Below are 6972 nucleotides of genomic sequence, written 5' to 3'. Positions count from 1 at the left end.
CTTGCTAAATCTCACACCTTCACCAGAATTATGAACTTGCAGGAAATTTATATTTTCTGTTGCATTTCAAATGAGCTAAAAAGATATTGTGCATAAAAATAAAACAGCCTGATAAATCAATAATATTTCAGATGTGACCCATATGGGTACTAAAGTTTCAATATATGAAAGCCAGATATCTATTCCTGCAACACACAGATGCGGAGACACAGAGCTGGCTAACCTTGGCTGCAGGAGTTTTATTATCTGGCCATGGACGTCACATTGGGAAAGGTATAAAAGGAGGGTGATCCTCAGTTTGTGCTCATTGCTGCTTCGTCTTCTCTCCCCCCTACGCTGCTCTCCATCAACTTGTGTCACCATGCTGGGCTCTGCAGGGACCCTGCTGCTGCTGATGTTTCTGGCCTGGGGGGCCAGAGGTTTATCACAGTCCGAAGACAACAGGATGACATTGGGTCACAACCAGGTGAGAGACAAAATGATAAATTATCATCCCTTCATCAAAAATTCACTAATGCTGAAATTAGGCAACTGTTATCAGGGTACCATCAAGCATACAGGGCGATCAATGGTGTATTCAGCAAGTAATGAACAGTGCTTATAATTCTGATATAAACCAGGAATTACTGACCCATTTCTACCTACAGACAATTTCCATTTTCACTTTTAACTGATATAACTGTTGTGATTGTTAAAAAAATGGAAAGATGTCCTTTTTAATATTTAGTTTTTGGGTGTTACATGGTCTATGTTCTGTGAATTTACTATTTCCTACATATCAAATGAGGAGTGCTACGAAATGTCCTGTCCTAATATATTTATATATAAATCACATTTTTAAAAACTGGCCAATGCCAGCATTATACAAACGGGTTTAAGAAGATGGTTTTATTTTTTTAAATACATTATTATTTGTATTATTAATATTAATAATAATGTATTAAAAAATAAAACTTTAAATCATGTTTATTATTAGTTTTATTTTTTTGCATGTAGTATTATTAATAATATTTTTTAATACATTATTATTATTAATACTACATGTAAAAAAATAAAACTAATAATAATAAACATGATTTATATAGTGCCAAAATATTACACAGAGCTGTACACATTATTTTTCATGCAGCTTGTCCATAACAGTTCATATACAGTTTTATTCTGCATATATGTTCTCTACCCTTAGATAGATAGATAGATAGATAGATAGATAGATAGATAGATAGATAGATAGATAGATAGATAGATAGATAGATAATTAGGAGAGATTAAAGAGTTAAGGTCAGATGAGCCAAAAATCAAACCCCGGACCCATTACAGATATGACTCAGATATAACAAAGCCATTTGTGGGGTGCACATGACCCTCCAGGAGCCACTACATACCCTTTCTATTTTGGAGATGGATGAACAAGTTACAAACAAACAAAGTTATTACTTCAGTCCTAAGTAAAAAAAAAAATTTTCTTTTCTTCTTCTTTGGAGGAGATAAAAGACAAAAAGTAATAATTTCTCCAACATAATAGGAAAAACTTCAAATGTAAAACCGTTTTCTTAGTGCATTGTATTAAATTTTATCCATATGTCACAGACAGTTGAGAATATTGCTCACATGCTGGTAAGAGTTACAGATACATACTTATACAAGTAAGTTTTTGAAAAGACCTGCTTTCAATAAATCCATAATAAAAAGACAATTACCACACCATGCCAGACACATGACAACTTGATTGTATAATCTCTGTACAATCTCAGGACTATGTAGTTTTAGGTCTCACTAAACAATCCCTCAATTTGCATTCCAGCATTTAGGAATTCTAAATAATATTGTAAAAGCAGAATATAGAATGTATGGCCAGTTTAAAGCTTACCTAACCTGTATGCATGCAGCAGTATTCCCTGTTTATATGAGGAGTGCAGGAACAGAGAACTGTGCTGAAAACCTGATACATTAAAGTCCCAAAGGATTCACACTTTTCATTCATGTGTGTTGTATTAATTCACTCTGTCATGTGTTACCATGCATTGCATTATGGCAGCTAATTCATTATAAATTAGCTGCCAGCACACAGAAAAGGACTGAAATACAATTTTTTTTCCTGATGCAGCAAAACACAACACACAGAAGGCTGCAATGCATGTGCCCTGGAGTTCACATAACAATCTGGGGTGTAGTGGGGTGGGCACGGCGTGCCCTTACTTTTTTTGGGAAGGCTCTCCCTGCGCGCTCGCCACTGATAACCTTCACTATTACTGTGCCCCCTAATACATGCAATCACAAGAAATCTCTTCTGTGGACTACAGCATTAATTATGTTCAATCTGTGCCAAGGCAAACATAAAAGTGAAAAGAACACATTGAACATGACAGCAGAATCTGCTGGTGAACTACAATTTGCAGCAGTGTTTGCTCACCAGATCTCTGTTGGGGTTGCATCTCTCTGAAAGTGTAATTGAATAGCAGGTAGATAATGAAAACTGGAATTGCAACAGGTGGAGGGAGTTGAAGATGCTGCTTTAGTGATGCATTTGATAGAGTAAAAAAAAAAAATGTTCTTGCAGCTTCTCAAAATTATTTTACTGTGTGTGAGTTCTGCAATCAACAAGCAATTTCCAATCCTGCCACCTGATCACAAAGGGCTAAGAGCTCTTCAAGCTAGTATTTCTAAAAATCTAAAAACCTCAAGTTTATGTGGGGTCTTTGCACTTGCATGACCTACTACTAGTACACCTGTCTATATGTTAACCAATTACACCCTAACTGGAAAACTATGTATGTATGTATTTTCAATTACTGATGACCATGGGCAATATTAAAGACATATTATGCATTCCATCACATGCAGCCTATAGACTAAATCATTTATGTATTTTTTATTTGCCCCACAGTTACACTTTAATTACAAATACAACAGCTCATTGTTGCATTAGTTGCACCTGTTACAATACAAAATACTAAGTCACACATAAGGAATGACCTTGCATGAGATTGCAGCTTTCACACCAGCTTGGAAGATTTTGCTTCCTTGCCCAATGTGGTCCTATACTAGAAGCAAAATTGTCCATTATTGTGTAGAAGACCCACAGAGCTCAAACACATTAGAAAATGTCTGAGAAGTTTCAGAAGTAAATGTTCTATTCTTGCAGCAGACTTAAGGTGCCTCAGATCGATTTATTGAATAAAAGTATAATGCTGCTTTTCTTATCTGTGTAACACAATATATTTCCATCTTTGAGAAGATGGATCACCATAGAAAGTCTGGGAAAAGTAATTTAAAGTTTTAAGCTCCTCCAGCTGGTTGGCAATTACGGCTCTTCTCAAAGTCACACCTGGCACCCAAATAATTTATTACCTTTAATCTGCTCCAGATGCCGGTATTTGTCATCAATAATGAGTACTACTGAAATGAGATCACTTGTAATTACAAACTTTACAGGGGAATACTTTTTTTTTTTTTTTTTTTTTTAACAGAAGAGTAAAGTGACAACTGTAACTAATGTTTATATTCAGTAACTAATGTAAATATTCAGTCCTAAATGTTTATTAATCTTCAGGCTTTTCCTATGTGTGATGTAAAATTACTTGAGATACATTAGCTGGAGTGTTAGGGTTCAGTAGCCAATTATGTTTCTTCCAGCTCAACTACAAAGTCTCGATATCTTTAATAATAATCATTTGACATTGGTTTGTACTATTAGGACTCATTTACATATATTGTTGTAAAACCTGAATGTGCATAGCATGGTGGCTCAGAGAATTACACTCTGGCCTTTGTAGCGCTGGGTCCCAGTTTCAAATCTTGGCCATGGCTCTATCTGCATGGAGTTTGCACGTTCTCCCCGTGTTTGCGTGGGTTTCCTCTGGGTACTCCGGTTTCCTCCCACATTCCAAAAACATGCAGTTAGGATAATAGGCTTCCCCAATATATGACTATGGTAGGGATATTAGATGGTGGGTCCTGTTGAGCTAATGACATGACTATAGACTTTATAAAGCGCCAGTGGGCTATATCATTATATCATTTTGTGGTAAGAGTTTGGGGGGGAGCCTTTTTTGTTCCAGAATGGCTGTCACCCTGAGTGTAAAGCCAACCTCCATAAAGACATGGTGAGATCAGTTTGGTGATGAAGAACTCTAGTTGCCTGCACTTAGCTTTCATCTCAACCCAACTGAACTCTGTTAGGATGAACTAGAACACCAACTCTGATCCAGGTCTTCTCCAACATTAATATCTGATGTCCCAGATACTCTTTTAGCTGAATGAGCACAAATTCCCACAAACACACTCTTGCTGCAGAAGGAGACAACTTCATACTATTGTCCATTGTTCTGGGATAGGTGTGATAGCCTTATGTCTTGTATTCTTTCCCTTTTTAGGATCTCAGTGCAATACAAGAAGATCTCCTCCTGAAGCTGCTCTCAGGATGGACAGACAGCAGGGAAAGCAACTCGATGGAAGTAGAGAGAAATGTAGAAAGAAACATACCTGATCCCCTAGAGCCTAAAATGGCCCCATCTGTGAAATTCCCACACTTGTCTCTGCGGGAACGCAAAGCACCTTGCAAACATTTCTTCTGGAAGACATTTACTATGTGCTAGTAAACTGTTGTCTCTGTTTTTTTTATTTATTAATTTGTGACATTGATAAAGTTTGTAAATAACATGACATAACCCGGAGGGGATTTGTTAATTGCCATTAAACTTAAGAAGTCATTCAGCAGTAAAGCCGTTTCTTATTTTATAAAATAATCAGAACATTTGTTTCAGGCTCTTCTGAAATTATAGTGTCCTTGTCCACAATAAGATTCTGTGCTGGAGGACTCTGATCCTCTCTCCATGTATTAGATAACCAGAGTCTTACAACCTATACCCATCAGCAATTGCATTAAAACCACTTTGTGCTCCCAAAGCAACTCTGATAAGTCAAAGCATGGACTACATAAGTCCTCTGAAGGTGTCCAGTGGTATCTAGCACCAATATTTTAGCAGTGCTGGATACCATTGCTCCCATCAACCATCTTTCTTCCTATAATGCATCCTGCTGCCACCTCTTCTCCAGGTAAGCAACATATACACACCTGGTCAACCACATATCCCAAAAAAAAGAATCATGGAAATGGAAAGTACAAATGGTCCAGTATCTGAATGCATTTATAGTGTTGAACAGGGGGTCAGCATGGGTACTATGTCTGGTCAATGGTTACAGAAAGGTGCATTGCATTGTGTGTTCTGACACCTTTCCCACATTGTCAGCATGAGATCTTTCAGCAATTTGTACTCAGGACTATTTTTCCAGTAGGACAAGGACAAAGTGGTTTCCACCACACACATTGACCCACATTCATGACTCGTTCACCTGTCAGATCAGTCACACAGCTACTCTTTATACAGGGTGAAAACATGGCTTCTTCTGCATGGTAATCACTGCAATACTGTCACCCATTGCAAAAGGGCAATCTTAGGAAAATTGAAGCCCAGCACCAGATAAAAAAATGTAAGCAGTTACAACAAGGTTATCTGACCTCTGTAAAAAGTCCGGTCAGCATAGTAGTTTGTCTCAGCCCTTGTAACTTACACTTTTGTCACACTTTGTCTTCATGTATATATGGAGAAAATTTAAATATGGGTACATAAAATAAAAAATTGGAAAAAGTATACTGAATTTGTTTAAACTTCCTCCAGTAACAGGAGTTTTCCTAATTTCACCATTGATCCAGTATCTGGTTCTGACACACATGTCATTCTGCAGTAAAGCATTTTTTTTTAAATATTTAGAATGTTTGTTAAAGGCTTTTCTAAAATTGTAGAGTCATTGTCCACAATATGATTCTGTGCTGGAGGACTCTGATCCTCGCTCCATGTAATAGGTGACCTGAGTCCTACCACTTACACTGCTTCATGCTGTTTCAGAAGCTTCGGGGTCTTTGTAAACCCCTTTGTGTATATTATTGGGGACCTGAATTATATTTAGGCATTTGATTTTTCTTGACAATTATCATGTCACAATAAACCTATAAGAAAAATCTGCAATTTCGGCAATGCATTGTACGGCAACATACAGAGAATTCACATCTGTGCATTATGCTGCATTATAGCACAGCTCCGTTTTTACTGTATATGTGCATTGGGTATGTAATTCAAAACAAAAAAACAAAATATACTATGCAAAACATGGGCTTTCATTCACAAATAATGAACACGGAGAGAGCTGTGAATGGACCCTCAATGAACCATTTTGTAAATGATCATTATTGCACAGTATTTATATAGTGCCGACATATTACGCAGCCCTGTACAAAGTCTATAGCCGTGTCACTAGCTGTCCCTCAGAGGAACTCACAATCTAATGTCCCTACCATAGTCATATGTCATCAACACAGTCTAAGGTCAATTTTGGGGGTAAGCCAATTAACCTAACTGCATGTTTTTGGATCGTGGGAGGAAACCAGAGTACCCGGAGAAAACCCACACAGACACGGGGAGAACCTGCAAACTCCATGCAGATAAAGTCCTGGCTGAGATTTGAACCTGGGACCCAGCGCTGCAAAGGCCAGAGTGCTAACCTCTAAGCCACCATGAACCATTTTGTATTGAATAGAGGTGGATGTTTTAAGATGTGAGTTAGAACTATACTACAGAAATTGAGACCATTGGTATGGTTCTTGGAGATAAAGGAAGCCACAACACTAAATCTGAAAGATTGACAAAACAAAAAAAAAAAACAGCAACAAAAAGTTGTATTCCACTCTTCTGCTCTCAACATCCATCCATCCTGCTGCATTCCCATCTACACTGGAAAACAGCAGCTTTTATAGATAATCAATACAAGTTTTAATGACATCATCCCACTTTCTCCAACCTGACCATTTATTCACCTGTGCAGCATAAGGAAATACACATAATAAGGTACAGCAAGGCAACAGAAGGCATAGGAAAATACAAAATGGGTACAATAGACCTTCAACTACCGGAA

The 6972-nt window shown here is 37.4% G+C and overlaps 1 long non-coding RNA gene across 1 annotated transcript; it reads left to right on the top strand.

Moving 5' to 3' along the window:
* Positions 1 to 323: 323 nt before the first annotated feature.
* LOC140341273 (uncharacterized) lies at positions 324 to 4712 on the top strand. The gene is made up of 2 exons (XR_011922836.1): positions 324 to 466; positions 4377 to 4712. It is a non-coding gene; the product is annotated as an uncharacterized lncRNA (long non-coding RNA).
* Positions 4713 to 6972: the final 2260 nt, after the last annotated feature.

Source organism: Pyxicephalus adspersus, chromosome 11 (assembly GCF_032062135.1).
Source record: "Pyxicephalus adspersus chromosome 11, UCB_Pads_2.0, whole genome shotgun sequence".
NCBI lineage: Eukaryota > Metazoa > Chordata > Amphibia > Anura > Pyxicephalidae > Pyxicephalus > Pyxicephalus adspersus.
This window is presented reverse-complemented; position numbering and strand designations above follow the sequence as displayed.